At 37.3% G+C, this 22,325-nt stretch overlaps 1 protein-coding gene across 3 annotated transcripts in view; it reads right to left on the reverse strand.

The window, feature by feature from the left end:
- The window catches only part of LOC575562 (D-glucuronyl C5-epimerase), a 96,384-nt gene that overhangs the window by 32,373 nt on the left and 41,686 nt on the right, over positions 1 to 22,325 (reverse strand). For 2 of the 3 annotated variants that reach the window (XM_030986513.1, XM_030986514.1), the window contains one exon: positions 20,555 to 21,025. The gene's annotated coding sequence lies outside the window, so the exon portion shown is untranslated. Of the gene's footprint in view, positions 1 to 9,685; positions 10,315 to 20,554; positions 21,026 to 22,325 lie in introns of those variants that run through there. The other variant, XM_030986515.1, reaches the window with a different exon arrangement.

Raw genomic sequence — 22,325 nt, forward strand, 5'->3', positions numbered from 1 at the left:
ACCATCAGGGAGGAATTCAAGGAGATGCCCGTATGAATGAAACAATATGTCACTTTTCCTGGATTCCATCTCCTTTCCCTCCCATGCCAGGCACCCCCTGCAAGCTCTTCACTTACCAAATATTGAAGAGAAATGACAAACATTAGCCGGCTTGATACCTATCACATTCTTGTTTGTATACAACCAAAGCCAGAATATGAAACCTTCCTCTAAGAAACACTCATCCCTTGGGTACCGGTATTCTTGGTTTCATAAATTTTGCAATTAACTACAGGGGGAAAAAAGTAGTGGGATTCGAAATTAGGTAAATATTAATGTAAGATAATGTAAACAATGCACTTGTACTTTAGAACCTTGTCAAGAGGGACCGATGCTCAGTTTGTGATAAAAGGACGCAGAAAAATGACAATTGTGCGAGAAAGTTTAGACAGCTAAAAGTAGATTTCATTTTCTCAAAGATCACTAAAGATAAAGATTGAGATTTCAACAACAGGAAAGTTAACAGATCTAACATTACAGCTTAGAAATACATGAGTAGGTGTGCTAAGATTACTGATAGCATAAACATTTCCTCATGCAGTATTCATCCCAACAGCTTCCAGTGAAAGATATGGGGTTAAGGCTAGAGTTAGGGTTATAGTTAGGGTTAGAGTTAGGGTTAGAGTTGAAATTAGGTGTCAGGTTTAGGACTAGGTTTATCCAGGTAGGGTCCAGGGACTGGGTTGACCTTAAGGAATTAGGTTAGTGTAGGTCATTGACAGTGGGGGAATTGTGTAAAATAAAACAAAACCATCAAAAACACATCAAAATATGTGTCACATGAAGATGAACCAACAGCTACAATGTACATGTTACAACTGGACTGTCATCTGAAGTCATTCCTTCAAATGGACCCTTCCCTTTTTTCTCCAAAGTCCTCATCTCTTTTTATCTCCTACCACGGATCTCATCATCTCCTTCTCTTACCAGCGTAGTGACAGGTCTTGATAACCCCTTCTATCCATCCTCCTTATCTAAGGAGTCAAGACACTACTCATCACATGATAACTCCAGCTGATAACCTAACTCCTAATTTTCTCTCATATTTCAAAAAGCGAGACGAGGGATGTTCGCACTGTCAAAAACTTGCACCTAGATGCTCATGCATGTACCTTTCATGTTTACCCTACAGGTAGTCCTAGCAAGGTAGACAAATTATTGAAATATATTCTCCAGGGCTACTTTCTACATGTTTATTCTGTATGCTTCTAAATTTATATGAAACTATCAATACTAATTCTTTCTATACAAGGCTCTTATTGGAGATGAGGGAAAATCATCATACAGACACCATTTAGAATTTTTATTGTCAGCCATGTATGCCAAGAATCCAATCCAATCCAATCCAGTACTCTATTTGAACAGTGTGAACAGTGGCAATAAAAACTAAAAACTGGCACAATACTTGACTTAACTGGGACAGTATAAATACATCTATTGAGAACAAGGATATAAAAACCATTTTATCATCCTCAATTCCCTTCTTTCTATCAAAGGATTGGGATTGTTTTTCTCAAAGTTTTACCAAGTAGGAGCCACCCAGAAACTGGCATTTCATGTTGCTAATGAAACTTGTCTGCAACCCTTCAACCAAAAACTTGCCACCTATATGTTACAGTCATGATAAAGAGCTGGACTGATTAATGATAATATGTGTGGAATTATACAAGATGGATAGGTCCATTTGGTGTAGTTATCTCTCTTTTTAAAGCAAACTGTAATTGCTTTCATCAATCAATACTAATTCATCAAATAGAAAATATTTATCGCTTTTTACTCAATCTAACACTCTGAATCAGCCAAGTGTAGAATTGATCTTGAATACAAAAAAATACAACAAAACATGTCTGGATAACAGTCTTATATGCTGATTTTCAGGTATAGTCAAATAAAAGATAATTCTATTTCAGGATGCCAATATTTTCATCAATCAATATGATCAAACTACACATCAAACAGCAACAGGTAGCACCCTTCAATCTATGGGGGGAGTCACAAACCTACATGTACATTGAGAGTGAAGAAACATATTCTATATAACTCAATTTCATAAACTAAAAGTATGCCAGTAAGAAAACCAACGATGAACTATGGAAAGAAAAATAAAAGCTGTCCGCGAGAAGGCTGTAACAACCAAGTATTGTTAATGGCACTTACAGCCTTATTGCTGGTAGCTGATGAAATGCTCAATTCCAAGTGAAAAGATTTCAAGTCCACTGTCAAAGACAGGTGTAATAGGTCCATGATAAAACCAAGGATCTTTTTGTTTTCACTTCAAAGAGGAACCTCTCCTTGCCCCATGGATTGCTCAGTGGGTCAAATACCCAAGACTCCTGAATAAATACATCTCATCCTCCTATATACATCTCTATGATTAGCTGGACAGAGAAAGAGGGTGCATGGATCATAAGGAAGAGACAAAGAGGTGGAGGTAGAGCTTCCGACTTTCTTCCAAAAAGAGTATTCACACTTATGGCAAAACTAGTATTTTACTTTCACAAATTTGTGAAGTGTTCCTAATTCACCACAGCTTCATGCTGTGGAAGGATGGAGTCAAATGGAAATGAAGCTGGGAGCTAGGGATGATCTTTTTTCATTTCCAAAATTATACCTCCGCGTCCTCCGCTTTCATCCCATATCATCTATCGTCTTCTACTCTGGTCGTCAACGGGCTCTTGCTCATATTATCATTTCCCTCCAGTTTATCTCCTAAAATACTCTCCCTGAGATTTAACCGCAATGCATGAACACTTTTCACCACCCTCCTTTCTCCTTCTTGAAGTTCTTCCTCCTCCTTTAACTGTCTTTCATTCATCTCCCATCATCTGTTATCTTCGATATTTGCTCATATTTTAATTTTCATGATTTTTCTGCAGTTAACCCAAACATCCCGGGCCCTGCTTTATAAAACTTGTAATGACGTAAGAATAATAACGGCCAATGAAATTTGTTGATTTCAGTAGCTTACATATCACTGTACAATGTGTGTCAGTAACTTGTTATTCATGAAAGTTGAATGAAACATGGAAGAAAGACTCTCTCTCTCAGGCAGGTCTTTCACTGACTTCAATCAGGTGACACACTCACCCACCAAGGTTAAGTGCAAAACTTGCTTTTAGGGGCACTATGGGGTCATGACCTTTGACCTTAGCAGAAAAGCAGAAAGCATCGGAGAACATTGGCAACACAATAACGTTCATACAGGATGATCTTGTCTTATCAATAATCTATGAGCTGTGTATTTTTATTCAATTTTTACATTGATTTCTGAAAATTGAGCTTAAATAGACAAAAAGTGATCACTCCTTTTTCCATGGCCAATGAACAATAATGGTTCTACTATAAGCTTAATGCATGATTTGTTGAATAAATGAATTTAAAAATTAAAAATGAAATAATAAAAATGAAGTTTAATCACTTCACTTGGTCATTCTGCCAATAAACTACATTGTATTAATGATAAACTCATGAATAGCAATGGCCTCCACACATCCACACTGCACCAACTCTACACACGTTCAAAGTCACCCTCAAGACATATTTGCTTACATTATAATCAAGATAATTTCCTTTTCTCTTTCTAACAGTAATTTGATACATGTTTTACATGAGCAGAAGTAGGAGTAGAAGTAAATGAATCGTTAATGGAATAAGTATTTATTTATTAATATAATTTTGAAATTCGTACTCTTGTAGTTTGAGTTATGCATTTGTAGTATGTTAAGTTGTATTACAATTAAGATTGAAGTTCAATTTGTAAAGTGCTTAGGGAACTTTTTGTTATTACCAGTAAGCACTTTAGAAATATTTGTTTATTATGTTATTATAAAGAAATTAATTATGTACACAAACACAATTATCAATATCATAAACACCTTGTATTTCCCATCAAGAAATCACTATTATCCCATACGGTAATCATATAGAACTGTAAATATATGATGAAGCAAACTAGAATACACACACATGTACAGGAGGCACAATATATTCATAGATTTGGCTAGTATCATAGATCTTACGAAAATTGTTCAAATCAAAGAAATATAATGAATTTGGGATTACATCATGTAATGTATGATCCATTGCATATTACTGAACATACACATACCATACACATTTTTTTTAAATCAATGCCCTTTAATCTAATCTCTCCATGATTCCAGACGAAACAGAAAGAAGTCGTCTGTAACTGTATATAGCATACATTAATTATGTATTCGTGCTGCTGGCTAACTGAACCCTTGACCATGCGCTCTTACGACTCAGGAATCTTCAACAAGTGTCCAACTATATACAACAACCAGTTGCACTCTAGCATATCACACCGAGTGTGGGAGTGTATCAGTTAAGGAAATAAGGATATCGGTAAAGAAAACTTGTAAGTAAATAGAAATTCAGTACATGTATCATTTTCATATAATACATGGAGCGTTGCTTTCTACACATGCATGGAATTAACGACATGAGACAGAGTGCACAGGGGAAAAACATGTGATCGTTGCCAGCTTACCCAAGCCTAAATCTGACGATTTTGATTTGAGGCAACAAGAGAATGTGATAACAATGAATCCAGAATACAGCTGCCATTCCACCATACTGCAGAAAATCACATTACGACGAGCCTGAAATCATATCACTTTTCCTTCTTCTCGACCGGTTAAACGTCTTTGAAAAATAATAGCTCAAAACCTACGAAGCAGAGTGAGCGAGAGAGTGAGAGTAAGAAAAAGGGAATCCTCCGCCGCCACTAACTGCATGTAGGTCGTGAGAAATGACGCGTGTGCTGAGTGAGAAGTGTGTTGCTGTCTCCTACGACGTGATACGCATGCAGGCAGGGAATCAATAGAAGACAAGCCAACAAGTAACGTCAAGGAGAGGTTAGACGTACGCTTCGACTGCGACACGAACAGACAAGATCTTTTTTTCTTCTTCTTGACATTTAAAATTGTTTTCTTATGCGGTATCTATTTCTTGCTCGACTTTTGGAGAGTAAAAGAGAGGATGGAATATATTTGCATTATGTTCTCGTTTGGGAATGTTTCTTTTTTATGATGATTACATTCTTAAGGTGTATGAACTTAAAGACTCGACAAACTGTTCCCTATATTTACTAATAAAGAGAGTAGTATTCTAATAGAACACATTTCAATGCTAGCATTTTGTATGCTGTAATAAGTTTTTACATAAATCAAAGTCACAATGATCATCAACACATAATAGCACTATTACAACTATCATTATCATGACCATATCCTTCAATACCATTATCTTCAATACTATGAGCATTATCATCCCCATCCTCACCATCGTCATCATCATAACCACCACCACTTTTCATTACCATCACCATCATCTATAACAACAACAAACACTAATCCAAACCTTATCAACAAAAATGTAAGCTATTACAAGCAGAACAGCATTTCTTCACCACCTTCTTCATATCTTTCCAGCATCATTCTCCATTTAACCCTGCGTATCATCATCATCACTACCAGCATCACCCTCACCATCATTACCATCATCATCATCATCATCATCATCACCACCATCATCATCATCATCATCATCATCATCATCACCCTCAACATCATTACCATCATCATCATCATCATCATCATCATCATCATCATCACCCATCACCACCATCATCATCATCATCATCATCACCCTCATCACCATCATCATCACCATCATCATCACCACCATCATCATCACCATCACCATTATCACCATCACCACCATCATCATCACCACCATCATCCTCACCACCATCATCATCACCACCATCATCACCATCACCACCATCATCACCATCACCATCATCACCATCATCACAACCACCATCATCCCCATCATCGAGCATCACCATCACCATCACCATCATCACCACAATCATCATCACCACAATCATCACCATCACCATCACCACCATCATCCCCATCATCACCACAATCATCACTATCATCATCACCATCACCATCATCATCACCACCATCATCATCACCACCATCATCCCTATCATCACCACAATCATCACCATCATCATCACCATCACCATCATCACCATCATCACCATCATCATCACCATCACCATCATCACCATCATCACAACCACCATCATCCCCATCATCGAGCATCACCATCACCATCATCATCACCACCATCATCCCCATCATCACCACAATCATCACCATCACCATCACCATCACCATCACCATCACCATCACCATCACCACCATCATCATCACCACAATCATCACCATCATCATCACCATCACCATCACCATCACCATCACCATCATCACCATCACCATCACCATCACCATCACCATCATCACCACAATCATCATCACCACAATCATCACCATCATCATCACCACCATCATCCCCATCATCACCACAATCATCATCACCACCATCACCATCATCATCCCCATCATCACCACAATCATCACCATCACCATCACCACCATCATCCCCATCATCACCACAATCATCATCATCATATTGTAACACACTGCACATTTCTTACCTTCCTTCCTTCCTTCCTTCAACAAATGTACCTAACATCCTTCTTCCGTCTCCCTAAAAACAATCATTCCACCGCGGAATGCAATTAACATCCAAGTATACCTCCAGGAATTTTGAAATATACAACCAATTATTTAATTATCTCCAACACTCTGGCGGATATTAATATCCACTGCATGCAGCCAGCCAGCCAGCGCGTCAGCGTCTGCTACGGTTCGATCTTTTCACATCAATAATCCCATACATCGATATTACACGTTGCCCATTATCTAGCTAACGCTCAGCTGAGGAGAGGAATGAACACTAATTTTGGGATACATGTACATGTAATTACACCTAATATACGCTCTTTGTTTACTAATAATATACAGAGGGATTGTAAGGTATTTTAAAGGGAAAGTCCACCTTTCTTGATTAAGTTGTTTACAAATATGAGAAACAAATACATTTTCAGATTTGATGTGAAAGATGATAGTTACAGTCCTGTATACCAATTTAAAAATGTATCAATCACCAGTTGGATTTTGTTCCAAATTGTCAGCTTGATAGTTTGAGGGCACTACAGAATTTGAACACATTTACTTCATGCTCTAACCTAGTGTAAAATGCTAGAAAATTGACAACAACATAATTTTTAATCAAGTCAAACAGAAAACGTTTCACACAATGGACAGTTCAGAATGTACGATTGGAATTACACAGTGAGCACAGGTTTTCACAAGTTCAATTTGACTGAACATGCTCAAATTAAAAAAAGAAATACATGATTGATATAATTCAAAGATGGCTTGTGTTAAATTTGTGGCCAATGTATGTTGCCTTCATAAATGCTAACAAATTCAGAGAGATTATTGTAAAGTTTGCCATTTCCATTGGTGTTCATGAAAATGTTAATATTCATGTTTTATTGGGAATGAGCAGAGTTTGGAGATAGCAGTTGAGCACTGGCTCATGAAGGAGGGGAAAATATATTAATGTGAAGAGCAATATAATCTTATTTAAATTCATGAATAAATAGAAAAATGAATCATACATTAATTATTTGTTGGTATCTTCAAGATGGAAAACAAAGTAGAAGAGAAATCAGTCTCTTTGGAGGAAAGTGGACTACATTTGATGCATGGAGAAAGAAATGCTAAAATGGAAGAAAAAAAAAACATGACAAATAAATAGAAGCTAAAGGGTTACAGTTGGTGATAATCAGGACAGTTTACACCTAGAAAAGGGCTATATATAGCTTTAGAATAATTGCAATACCATAGAGACAAGATACATGTATTACCCTATGAAAGAAAAACCACTGAACTGACTCCAGCTTCATGACAAACCACATCTCTAGCTGCTCTGATACACAACACATCCCTGGAGTTAAAACAGATTAGAAGATCAATATTCCCGGGTTCTGGATTGCTTCTGCTTGGCTATACCTGAAACAAGTATTTTAATTAAATAAAGGGGTGACCTTTTTGACCAGCATAGCAATGACCGCTTACTTGAATATCAAATGTCAGATATATTTCCAAGTCATGTTCTATTCAAATTACATCGAATTCAATGTTGTTGTGTTCTTTTCTCCATTTTTAAAATGAAAGGATATCTATCTCAGTCATTGATGAGAACATGATCAAAAAATGGATCACCTGGATAGGGCTCGTTGATTCAATATAAAGCCAAAGGATGAAATACCTATAAATCTGTAATGCCCCATACCCAATAGGTAAAATGCTCACGTACCAAATAGATGCTTAAAAATAAATGAGCATTTTTAAAAAGGAGACAAATTTTGGCTTGCATGTTCACTTAAACCTGTCTCACATGCTTGTCACACAAATTCCTCATCAGTATCACATTTGACACCCTTTTCATCACACTTCTTGGGTAATTAACTTTAAATAATGAATAACTCTCTCTCTGAGGTAATATCCATGTTAGCTAATCACCCTTCAAAATATAATAATTCACCCTGTCAAAACGCTCCCTCGGTAGGTCATTCCCTAGGAGAACCTGCTCAACCAAACATTAAACACATAACTCTACGCCGTCGTGCTTCAACCGGAGTGAAAATCATGAATTATTTATAATTAGAGAGCCTTGTTTCATGATTATATGTCACTGAATACAACGTTTCACTGAAATGAAACCTGCTCAAACAATTAAGGGGAATTACCTGTCGAATCCACTAATGCCATTGCTGAATTACGTATTAGGGCTCGTTCCCATACATGTTCACGTTTCAGCACAATGTTTTATGGGGTTGTATGTACTCAATTGAAAAAGTAGCTACATGAAAAAAAAGATCCAACACATATTCACTGTGTTTACAGTAAACCACAGTGTTTACCACAGCATACATTTACAAGAACAAGCCTTTTGAGACCTAATGATGAGGCCATTTAAAGCAGTGTGTTTTATAGTATGAATTTGCCAAGCATACAAATTACAAGTAAGAAAGTGATGAATGCATGCACAATGAAAGTGAAAAATGGGCAAATATAGAATTTAATGTATGACTATGAGGTGCAAACATGCATTACTGGTAATCATCTTTTATTTTGCCCCCTTAAACTTGGCTTACATTTCAAACTTAGTACTTCACATTAATTCAACAGCTCTTTATGTAAATGAACCTACCCGTTAAATGTATACTTTTTACTATAGCATAGCAAAATTTTGAAACTGAGGAGGATGATAATAACATGAAATGGTGGATGGTTTGAAGATGTCATTCAATCTTTTAAGAGTGCTCGAAAATTCCTTTATCAAGTTAAAGAAAGTAGTACCAGGACAAGCAACACAAGAGTTTTGTTATTGAACGTGGATGTTTCAGCCACAAAGTCCCCAGAATAACCATGATGATTTTCTTCAAGGCGTATCTGACTACATGTATGGAGAATAAAGAGCAAAGGAACAGCAACTCATAACAACCATGACATTTGATTTTCTCCCTGTTTTTCTCTCCAATTAATAGCAAGGTGGAGGATAATGCAGAGTTTTAACCAGATCATTTAAGATATTGAACTAGAAATAATTTTTGGCAAAATGAAGTAATTTTGAAAAAAATGACTACCATAGTCGAATCCTTAAAAACATTATTTAGTACATGCAACTTTACCTTTCAGTCCCACTAGTAGGTTTTGGTGTAGGGTTCTGCGCACCCAGGTGAGTGGCAGCATATAAACCAGGCTAAGATATTCCAAGCTAGAGCACCGCCTGGTGTTAAATACCCATCAGAATATTCGCTTTGGAATAAATTTGAGGGAAAAAGGTGAGCCACTTGAACTCCTGGGATGCAGCGGAAGAGAAATTGATCTCGAAAACAAGGGTAAAGAGTTGGTGGGTATCTGGCGCCTTACCGGTACCCTCATGCACAACGGGGGCATCAGGAAAAAGAAGCGGGCTGATGGCCGATTAGCATGAATAAAGACGGCACCGCCTAAATAAAGATCTATCTCATGCTGCGCTGCCTGCAAGCATGCATGTACCACTAAGTGTGGGTAGTGGAATCTGTAATGCTTTGATAAATAGAGAAGGGCTTAAAGAAGATTTTCCTTCTGATCTTCTTTTGAAAAGTATTTATAGGATTAAAGGGAATTTAAAAGTAAATCTTTTGTTGAGCACAGTCTTTCATATCTGAATGAGGGGGAGATTGAGGAGGCAAGACTACCAGAAACTAAATAAAATAAGAAACAATATCTCAAATTCTAGCTACTTCAAAAGTGTGAAAAACATTAAAAAGGATGATTTTGAGCCAATCAAAAATGCATAAAAATGCATAAAAATGGATAGTTCACCCATTTTCTCAGACACCTTGAGTTCACAATTACGATTTGAGTGGGGATAAGAAAATAATGGTTGACGAAGGATGTAAAAACAGATTAACATTACGGCAACTGCAATCATGACGACGCAAGCAATTGAGCAGATAAGCCTGCATAGAGGCCTCAACCATGGACCATGCCAAAACTAAATACTAATATCGGATGTGTCAGTCATCTTCATATGTCTCTAAGAAATGTCAATCAAAACAATTTCAAGACCTCATTCTGCCTTGTGGAACTACCTTGACTGCTAAGATTCCCAACCCCCTAACAAGAGAGGTACCCATTCACACTGAGCAGTTAAATCAATGATTAAACCAAGTCAACATCAAAATGACACCAAGGAGAGGAGAACTCAAGCGTTTCTGGACATCAATCATCCATCCTTTCATCTTTCCCAATTATTTTCATAGACTGATCCCCCCATCTGCCGCATACACCGCATCACACCGCATCACACAGAGCCACTAGGCCTGTCCTCATCAGCTCGAGATTGCCAAATATCCCGCTATTTGAACTATCCCAATCGCGAATTATCCAGTTAATTTGCATCTTCATCAGCCCGAAGTTGCAATTAGCGGGACATTTGGTCAAGATAATCATCCTAAGATATTCTGGGCTAGTTTGCAAAATATCCCGCTATTTGTCCAGTGCATCTTCACCAGCCCGAAGACTCGCACTATTGAGCTAATTTCTTGAGCTCGAGTTTCAAGTTTGGAGGTCAAGTCTTGAGCTGATGAAGACGTGATTTGTAACTTCTGGATTATTTCCCAAATAAGAAATAGTGGGCTATTTAGCAATCTCGAGCTGATGACAACAGGCCACTGAGATACAGATAACTTTCACACTGTGCTCTGAATCAATCACAGCAGATAAGAGGCCTCAGAGACAGCGGTGACACGACTCAAATGCCAGTCAATCTTCCGGTGTCTCATCTTCAAGAGCCCCCATCAAGGCTAATATTTTGGGAGAAAATTCTTGAGAGAGGGAGGGGGTGTCCCAATTTAGAAGGTCCAGCAGAGTTCACTAAACCTTAAATTAAAGGAAATACAAAGTTTTGGTATGGGTTCATGAATTTGGTTCAATTGAACATATTGGAAGCATATTTGATTCCTACAATATTCAGTGATTGTTGTCGCGGTTGAAATCGAGTCTAAAGTGATGAAATTGTAAATAATAAAGTCTTTATATTGTATAGCTCCCTCTCAAGGTCAAGATATTAATTTAGCTTTAGTACAATGTTCTTGACTAAAGTCGATCGATTTGCTATTCCCGTTTGGAAATTATATATCACAACTGCCTATTCTGAGATTTTCATGGTCCCAGCTACCATTGGATGGCCGTATGAGCTATTTGAAATTTATCAACATTTTTACCGGGAGCACCGGTAAATTTTTATATTCAATTTTGCTCAAAAGCAGAAGTGTTTTAGGGGCTAATTTGTCTAGTGCTTCTAATACATCTTCAGGGGCATTCAAATATATCAACATTTTAAAGAATAGCTATACGGCCATTTAAAAAATTTCCCAAAACTTTGTATTACCATTAAAGGAAATCTTGGTACTTGGTAATGACAATTAAAGAACTCTGACAGAATCAAAAAGTTAGAGCGGACGAAGCCCTGCCAAAATCAAATGGTATCCAGTAGGGCTCAGTCAGAGCACAAGCAACATAACAGGTATGAGATATGAATACATCATCTGCTTGGAGCCATGCACAAGGGCGTTAACTCATATACCGAGTGAGTCAAAAAAAAGTTTACACCTAGAAAATTGCTAATTATTTTAAAAATCATCTATGAACAGTAAATTATTATACATCTTATGAAAGAGTGTTTTATCCCAAATCATTTGGAACCATTTTTGAGTGGTATGTGTTCTCGCTTGGATGAACAGGTGGCATTGTTTGCGAGAGTGCAAAAATCGACTTGCGCCAAAGTGATGCCTACAGTATGTATTATGTTGGGATTAGCGGAGTGAGAGAATGGATTGAATGTATCAAATGAAATGCATTGCATATGTTTTTTTGCAAAGGGCAAAGACACACACACCCACATACGCGTGCACAAAATGTTCGCTGATATTTGATATTTATGTGGCATGATTAATTTCGTTAGGGATGTTATTTGGATCTGCAAAGACCGAATTAATACCCAAATCCCAATTGTTTTATTCAAACATCACATAGGCAACTTTGGCGCAAGTCGATGTTTGCACTCTCGCAAACAATGTCTCCTGTTCATCCAAGCGTAAACACATATCACACAAAAATGGTACCAAATGATTTGGGATAAAACACTCTTTCAAGACATATAACAATTTAATGTTCATCAATGATTTAAAAAATAATAATTAGCAATTTTCTAGGTGTAAACTTTTTTTTGACTCACACTGTACTTTAACACTGAGTTAACATCCTTCTTGCTCTGAACAGATGATATGTCCAGGGACCCGTTTCACAAAGCCTTTTTTCAATGACAAATGACAAAAATCAGTGACAAATCTGCTGATAACCAATCAGAAGCAAGGATTTCAGAAGCTTATAACAAAAATTATCATTTGTCATTGATGACAAGTTTTGTGAAACGCCCCCCAGAACAAACTTTCAACCACAGCATACATTGTAGATCTATGTATCCAGTTTATTGATTAACATACCACATTGAGGTATGAATGTCTATAGCTGTGTGCATGCATTGTATATCTGTTTCTACTAGAGAATGAGCGCAGTCCGTAGGTACATGTAAGTAACTCATTAGGGTAAAGTGAAGAGGAGGAATGATGGGCTTTTAAAACGTGATGAGCGGTGACAGTTGATGTCCTCATCATATCAGGAATGTACGTCTGCCGAGATGAACCAGTGAGCACTCCAGCTCCAATTAACTCAACGACCCATACAACCACGGAATTAGCAGACCAGCTAGTGCGGTATCAAAAGCAGAGTGATGTGCATGGTTCAAAGTTCAATTTTCTGGTTTCAAGTTCTAGATTTAATTTCAATGTTTCATATAAAAGAGAAACACAAGACATACAGTACATTATGATAAGATATAATTAATGTAGATAAAGATATTCACATCACAGCATATTTGAGAGATTAAAGAAATAATTTTTTTTTAAACACAGTGACAACCAAGTATATATATATATGTCGGCCTTACCTACAGTATCTTGATACATGCTCATTTCACCCTAGAATAATTTCTATCTGTAAGAATATGACAATACACACATGTAGTCATAATAGTCACCATCAAAGTCAGTTAGACCCCGTTCTCACTCACTTTGAAAGTGGTCTTAGTTAGACCGCTCCAGACCGCTCCAGAGGAACGGGTCTTGAGGAATGGTTTGCGAGCGTTCACACTCCGAGCAGTTTTTACGGCTCAAACCGCTCCACGAGTCAAAGTGGTCTTGTTGCTATGGCAGCTCAGGTAGGCGGGTCAATTTTTTCGCGCGCGGAAACCAAACCCTATGTCACCTGATGTCCCGTTCGCGACGCGTCCCGTATACACGTATATGTGTAGTGCCTGCCCGATCGCTCATCGCGCGGAACGTCACTTCCGTTCAAACTACGCTTTCCGTTCACATTGCACGTTAGAGCGCTCTGGAGCGCTCTTAATAAGACCCGCTCCTCAAGACCACCTCGGAAGGTGGACTTCTGGAGCGGTCTAGAAGTCCGCTTCCTGGACCACTTTGAGCGTTCTCACTCACCTAACAACCGCTCCTGAGGAGCGGGTCTTAGTTAGAGCGCTTCAGAGCGCTCCAACGAAGTGAGTGAGAACAGGGTCTAAGACATAAATTTGAACACTGAATCCTAAAATAAAGAAGAAAGAGAACAGTTAGACCACCAACATGAGGACCCCAAACAGCCAAATCTTCTGATTCATAAGCCCGATGCTTTGGACCGACAGATCTGAAACGGTAGCTCTAGCTCTCAGAATCCTCACTCTCTCTGAATTCCTATGCCATGCTTCCATCCCCATATCAATCCGTCAAAATTACAACCCCATCAATACTTGTCTGTTTGACCCATCCTACCATATATCATAATAGAAAATATAACAGGCTGTGTTACCAACTGACATCTCCCTGGTGTTACTCTGATGAGTGCACAACGAAAAGCTTTGTATCCTGTTTTCACTCTGTTTTCACTGCTACTTTTTGATTTTATAGTACCAATCATCTCTTTGTTATATTCCAAAAAAAAATCTTAATTCAAATGCAACTTTTTCCAACCTTGATCAGCACTATTTATGCTGACATACTGTTACGTGCAATAATTATGAAGCTTGAAGACATGATTTGGAATAGTCTGATAATGTCCTATCAGCAAACTAATAACAAAATGAGGGGAGGATCAAAAGTGCCTGGAATCAAAGCTCTTAAGATTAATATATTTTGTGACAATTTGTTACACTCTGTTGAGGTATGGAAGAAGAAGGGTCATCTTTTTTGGGATAGATTGCTTGATTTTATACAAACAAAATAAATCTTCAAGTAGAAGATACTGACATACTTTTATAACTTTGTTAACTTTCAAACATTTTCATTGGATTAGTATGGTCAAGACATAATGATTGATCTATTGTATATATTTATACCCCCCAAAAAGATCAAATTCTTGCACAAAACATGTTAAAATGGAATAACTCAGAAATTCTTTTCATATGTTATCAAATATCTTATTCACGTAGGTAAATTGCTCACTTCTTTGCAATCTACAAATTTCCTGTCTAATCAAGATCCATTCGCACTCCAAAATAGGAGAATTAGACCGATTTCACAACTTTTTGTTGCCTAAATTTGCCTCTAAGCCCACACAGAAACTTATTGTAGATGCCACGGTCGATGTCAGGCTCGCACGGACCGAGTCTTTGTAGTGTTGAAATTGATGCATTGGTTTGGGCCATGCCTTGGCATTACATTGAACTGTTTCAATGGATTGGAAAAAAGGTCTATGGGAAAATTCTAAAATGCCCCCAAACTACTAGAGTGCCATGACCGTAGTCTTCCCTTCTGCATTAGAACGCTAAATAAAAGAGGATTATATAAAAAGAATATCAGAGTATTAAAACACCTGCCAGAATGTAATAATGGTATTGGGTAAACTCACAAGAGAAATGTCATACCAAGTCTGTAACAACCATTTGGTCTGGCCAAATACGTCAAAAATATCAAAAGATGCAAAGAACAGAGAGGCAATCTAGCTCTGGGAAGCTTCTCAAAAAGTATGGGAAAAGAAAATACAGAACTTGAACGGAAACAAAATTGGAAAGAGTATTTTCCTAACAAGTGATAAAAACACAATCACAACTTTTATAAAGAAAATCAACCTGAGGCAATTTGAATGGCCTTGTATGTCACCTTATGAAGTGTGCAAACATGACAATGATGTATTATGTAATCGCAACATAATTTCCACGGGATTTTTTTCGAAAAGTAGTCAGAGGTCGTGTTTACTGTTCACATAAGAAAAGACTTTAAAAGAGCTTAAAAAATTGGTGAAATTTTCTCTGAAATGCTTTAAAAACCAGACGTTGTCAGGTCGATTACACATTTTCATACTGTACCGAGCCAGATAAAAAATGGATTTATTCTCATCAAACCTAATATACACATGAAGCCCCTGTAAGATTTGATTGGAGGGAAGGGGATCAGGGAATAAACTCAGAACTACAAATCTATATCTGTATTACATGACAGTCATGTGACTCCCACCCCTCCCCCCCCCCCCATTTCCAAAACAAAATCTCAAAATAAATTTCTTGCCCTTGAACAATCTATAAAAACTGCACTTGTCTTCATGACTGTCTACTGATGTGCGGCCCTCGAAACTGCTTCTGTTAGTCACATAAGGGACACTAAACAGGGAGTACACCTACTCTAACGCATAAATACCCCTGAATGAAGTTGAATAATGAATGAATGATGCATTGTCGTTTAATTCACAGGAGCCAATTACATCCATGCAGAGTTATTCAGCTTTTCTTATTTGTTCAATATTTGCAATCCACCTTACCATTAGAAGTGTATTTCTTCACAAGACATTAGACATGTAGCGTGTAATTGGTTGTTCATTGTTACGGCTCATCAAGTACCTATTTGAGGGTTCTGCGGTAGGCTGCTGGGGTAAGCTTAAAAGTCAACACCTACAATATTCAGCTGTCAGTCAGGGGCCAGATTGTGATACATCTTATCCTATTTTATTTTTCTTTTGGGGGGTAAAAGATTTTAAAAGCAGAATACCAAAAAGAAAGATCCACTGCTTTGAAGAAGCTCTTTATAATACTAAGCTTGTTGAATACCTGTCAGTTTATTCCATTTTTATTCTTTTAGGATACTAGAGATCTATATTGTGTCAAAACGCATCTCCTTTGCCCACACTGTATCTGTAATGTACTGTAGGGTAATGCTCCTAAATACAAATATTGATTTTGGTTTTCTTGGTGTGTGAACCACTTTGCATTAAAGTATTCAGCATTTTGTTGTGCATAATATTTATTACTAATATCAAAAGCCTACATACTACAAACAATGTTATTTCATAATACTCTGGGCACCTACAGTATATAATAGTTTTCAATTTAAAACTGAATCTACTTTTGACAAAGTATTGCATGATACCCTTGCAGATAAACAATACCAATTCAATGATTTCTGAATGATTTCTAGAGGTGATTGTTTTTCTTCTAATAAATCCCCTTTGCATACACATTTCAAAATTAAAAACGTTATACTGTAGAGCAATGCTTCAAAAAGTTAAGTCAATAGTTTCCATTGATAAAGTGTAGGCCTATTTCCTATGTACTATTCCAATTACTACATTTGCAGACAATTAGAAACAAATGGTTAAATTTCTTTGAATTCCTGTAAATCCATATCTCAAGGTACAACACATATTACCACAAGTTCTACCTTTCATCACATTTCACCCATAGGGCCACAGTGTCTAGGTTATCATCATAAGATTGGTGCCATAGAACCTTCTTAAAATACATTAAAAAACAAAATCTTACAAAGGAAATTTCTACATCTACAGGATATACATGTAAACCACCTTATGGTGGTTATTGTGAGAGAGAATGCAAGAAAAAACTTGATGAAAAGAAGATAGTGGTCCTTCCAGCCATTAAATGTTTGAAGAAAAAAAAACCTTATCAATAGACAAAGAGCATCTCAGGGCCAATCTACACCAAATTCTGTTATTACTGAGACTACAATCATGAACGAATAAAAGAGAATTGGGGCTTATCACAATGTACGACATCATCAAGACCTACAGTGTACATGTAAAGTACTATTGCTTACAGATTTGTAAAGACCAGTTTTAAGTGCCTTCAAGATTATTCCACATCATTCTGTTTACCACTATTGATTTATTATACTGGGTGTAGGAAATTATGTTCTAAAGCCAACATGAATGTAAATCAGAATCCCTTAATTAGAATTCCTTAATTACAGTATTAATTCTCCAACTAAAGAATTGAATGATCTTCAGCTCAGGTAAGATATTAACCTGCTCTTGCTACTCTCCACCCAGGTGTTAAATGGGTAATGGTAGGATGCGACCGTCATTGTTGGTCTTAAAAAAACATTTTTTGAGCATCATGTGACGCCTGGCTGGAATGCTCCCCAGGGAGTGGAGATTGTGCGCATGTTGTGTGCGGGCAAGCACTGAATCCAATGACCTGGGTAACAGTATATTTGTAAAGTGCTTAGAGACATTTGTATTAAGCGCTACATAAAAATTAAATAGTATATTATTATTAGTTACAACCCTAAACTTGTCTCAAATATCTTTCTATAAACACGTTCTCTATATCAAAGCTGATGCACATCTGCACAGCCAACTAATGCCTAAACCTAGCAGCACATCTACTCTCTTCTTTCCTCTAATCCCATTATCTTTCATTCACCAAGAAGTCCCATAAGTGACTTAGGAGATGTCTCCATGCATTGCCCAAATCCTGAGGGTGTACATGTATGTAGATAAGTATGAGAAATGAGATTAACATGAGACCTTCCATTATCTCCAAATGTCATCCCTTCAACCTACATGGAGGATTACAATCAGCTACTAATATAACACGCAGTAGCTAATACTGCAATTCAGGGAAGCTAGACTTAATTAGTAGACATTCAAAGGTACAGTGAAACCTGTCTATAAAGACCACACAAGGAAGACAAGAAAAGTGGTATTTAAAGGCAGGTGGTCTTTGGATATAGGTTCCTTGTGTACATGTTTCATTGAGAAACCATTTTCAAGGGAAAAAAGAAATGTGGTCTTTGTAGACAGGTGGTCTTTCTATACAGGTGGGCACTAAAGCAGGTTTGACTGTATTTATCATCTGCTAAGATGCAGAAAGGCATCATTTATCCATTTGTATCGAGTTCACACCCTCTGGCTCTAATTAACACACAATTATATTCCTGATAGAAATAGACAAATGATATTGCATTTTGGGTTATATAGTTCCCAATAGAAAGTCTGTCACATACCTGGAAATACACAAGTGTCTTTATTCAGCCAGCTATGATAATATAATGAAGGTCAGTCTATTGTGAATGTATAGACCACTCCTGACACCGCAAACAAATTTACTCTCCTTATCAAAACAAATAATAACAAGATGACAAGAGTATCTCTTTCTCTAAATGTGGGTCATTTGCAGGACATACATATCGTCCCTATTTTCACGAAGTGACGGTAGTGATGACAATCGCATACAATTTGCGTGCGGATTTTCCTCACTACCGTCACTTCGTGAAAATAGGAACGATATATGTCGGGACCAGTGGGAGAGAGGAAAAGGGCAAAAGAGATGCAGAATGTGAAATATATTTACAGTATGTGAAATGGGTAACAATACCAGAATGAAAGAGGTACATGTAGAAAGAGAAGAAAGAGAAAGACAGGCAGACAAAGATAAACAGAGAGAGATAAATGTCTTTCATTCTTGTAACTATTTAAATATACTTGCACATGCTATTTGTAACTTTGTAAAGCGCATAGAGAAACTTCCATTTATTATGCACTTTAATGAACCAATCTTTATTATTATTACAGAGAGAGAGAGAGATAAAGTGAAATATGCTCAAATTGAAATCTGTTTAAAAAAGGAATTTAATCATAAATTTGTCCTTGCTAATGTATGCAGGGAGATCGGGGACATTTGTTTTCAAATATCTGGAGGCAATAACAGTTCTAGTCTAAATTGAGACAAACTCGATGTAAAAGTGGCCTACAATTGATATTACATTTCCGTGACCACTTTTCCAGCTGTCCACAACAACTCAGATTAATTGAATAAACAGGGACTGCTCCAGAAAATAGGTCCTTTATGAAATTTTTCATTTCATGCATTTTTCCAAATTTAGAGCACAGGTACAGGTCAATATACATGCGGAGTGAAAACTAGAAAATCTTCCCAGCAATACAAGTACAGTGAATGACGGTGAATGGCAGGTTGGTATAAAGGAGTGCGCCGTTCATTTTCTTCTATTCAACTTTAATGAAAGCAGATGTCCTGCTCAACTCGGCCCGGCCCAGCCTGCGATGGTGAAGTCGCCCCTCTCTTTATCCACTTGTTCATCCACGAGGCTCCATATCAAGCGCAAATACTCAAAATGAAATTATCTTGTTTGCCAGCACAAGATCAACATTTGTGGAGTGGTTACAGATTCCTTTCAATGTTGTACAGTGACCTAATAATGTTTTCTTCTCCGTTTTGAAAAGAAGGTTGTATTTTGGGGGTTATCACGGTTAGATTCTGAGTGAGCTATTCAGGGCAAACACACACACTGCTGCACTAAGATTGTAGAGAGCCATGTGTTGAAATTGAGCTCAGTATAATGCACTAGCATGATGACAAACATTACGGAATATACCAAATAGTGAGAGAGAGAGAGAGAGATAGAGAGAGAGAGAGAGAGAGAGAGAGAGAGAGAGAGAGAGAGAGAGAGAGAGAGAGGGGGAGAGAGAGAGAGGGGGGAGAGAGAGAGAGAGAGAGAAAGAGAGGGTGGGAGACAGAGAGAGAGAGAGAGAGAGAAAGAGAAAGAGAAAGAGAAAAAGGAAGAAAGAGAGAGAGAGAGAGAGATAGAGCCAAAAAAAAGAAGAGACAATCAGAAGTTGAAAAAAGCAGAAAGGTGAATTTAATTACTTACCGACACTGTATCAACATTTGCGTTCCCTCTCTTTGCCTTTAGGACTGGTCGTACTTGTGGCAGCATTCACCATAGATAAATTGCAAGTCACGACCAAGAAATCCAATGTATACAACAACTGATGCTCATCCTCCTATTCCAGAGTTAAGAAATCAATTCCTTTTAGTAATTGTCTAATTTATTCCAGTAGATCCAATCTTCGAGGTTTAAAAGAACACCTTTGCTTACTTCTCTTGAACTGTGATATGAGCATGCCAAGCAGGTATGTAAGAGAGTTTCAATAGTGAGCCCTCATGAGCGCTGTTTGGCGAGCCGCACATCGTCAAAGAGACAGACACAGATAGAGACGGGTCTTTGACATCTAGGTGAAGTCTAAGGCTTTGTTACGAGGATTAGTCGTCCGCTTTTCTCTCTTCTTCCCTCTGACAGCTCTCAACAATGAAGATCTGCTGTGATTTATGTTCCATTAACCTGCAAAAATGAAGATAAATCAAAGAACGGCTTTGCTTACAATGAGGAACAGCATGACAAAGAATATGTTGCTACAATCACTAATATTTGCGTTCATATTTGTAAGTCTGGCAAACTGGTCAAAAATTTGAAAGATAGTGCTCGTAAGTCTAGCAAACAAAAAACAAATTAGGGTCTACTCTGCAAACAAAAAATAAAATATGACATTAAATACAACTAATTTATAATAATCACCTAAATCATTTCCTTCATACATGTTTCTCTATGTAACCCCTGGCTGTTACTAGCCATTTCATTCACCTGCTAACAAAGAGGCACCTCTATGGATGAATTTCACTTTGCATAAAGTAGTTGTTGCTATGTTAGGAAAGCTTCTGGGTCTTCTGGCAAGCTTTTTAGTCATCAAGAGAAAGTTTTGTTCAAAAATTTATGCACAAAACTAGTAAATGGGTCTATTGCATTATACTTGTATTTTTTTCAAAAATAAATAAAATAAATAAATCTATGCTTAAAAAATAGATCATTACAGTACCTAATTATAAAGTAATTAGACTGGCACAAAAGGTTATTGTTTACATGAATCACAGTTTGACTTTATGTAAAATGAACAATATATATATAGATTGAGTACTTGCTTGTTTATAACAAAGTATGAACACAACAAGGGCTCGGAGTATGCAAAAGAAATAACCACACAATCTTACATCTGCAAAGGGCAAGAGAAGCCCAGGCCTCTGGCGCAATCAAAACCTCTACTGAGAGCCATAAAAGTACGTCTGGACGAGATAATGCAAGAGTGAGCTAACGAACTTGGTGGTATAGAGGGAAATCATCTAAAGAAAGATCTATTAACTAAACATTCATTTTCATTTTCAAGCAGTCCTGCTGACACACAGAGTAATACAATGGGACTGAACCCCTTTCAACAACCAACTTTGCAATGGAGCTGCAGCAAAATACAGAAAAAGGAGAAAAGATTTGCAGCCCAAAAGAAATTAATCATTGCAGCCAGCCCTAAGGCCCCTCTGTAATAGTCTACACATTTGTCAAACTTGGGTATTCCATCTTCGCTTGGAATTTTCCAAATCTTGGGCTTCGACTAAATCTGATTATTCTTGTTTTCAAAAGCGAGCCCTAATACAATGGATTCTCTTTACCTGTGAAAATAGTGTAGATAAGGGAAGGAAAATTGGACCCTGAGGGAAAAGCTCATTAAAGGTGAAGTCCACAATCATCACAGATTTGAAATGAAATCAAACTTGACCTGCAAACCTTAGTAAAGAAACCTTCCAAAATAGAA

The sequence above is a fragment of the Strongylocentrotus purpuratus genome, unplaced genomic scaffold (genome assembly GCF_000002235.5).
Source record: "Strongylocentrotus purpuratus isolate Spur 01 unplaced genomic scaffold, Spur_5.0 spur5_scaffold_16, whole genome shotgun sequence".
Classification (NCBI taxonomy): domain Eukaryota; kingdom Metazoa; phylum Echinodermata; class Echinoidea; order Camarodonta; family Strongylocentrotidae; genus Strongylocentrotus; species Strongylocentrotus purpuratus.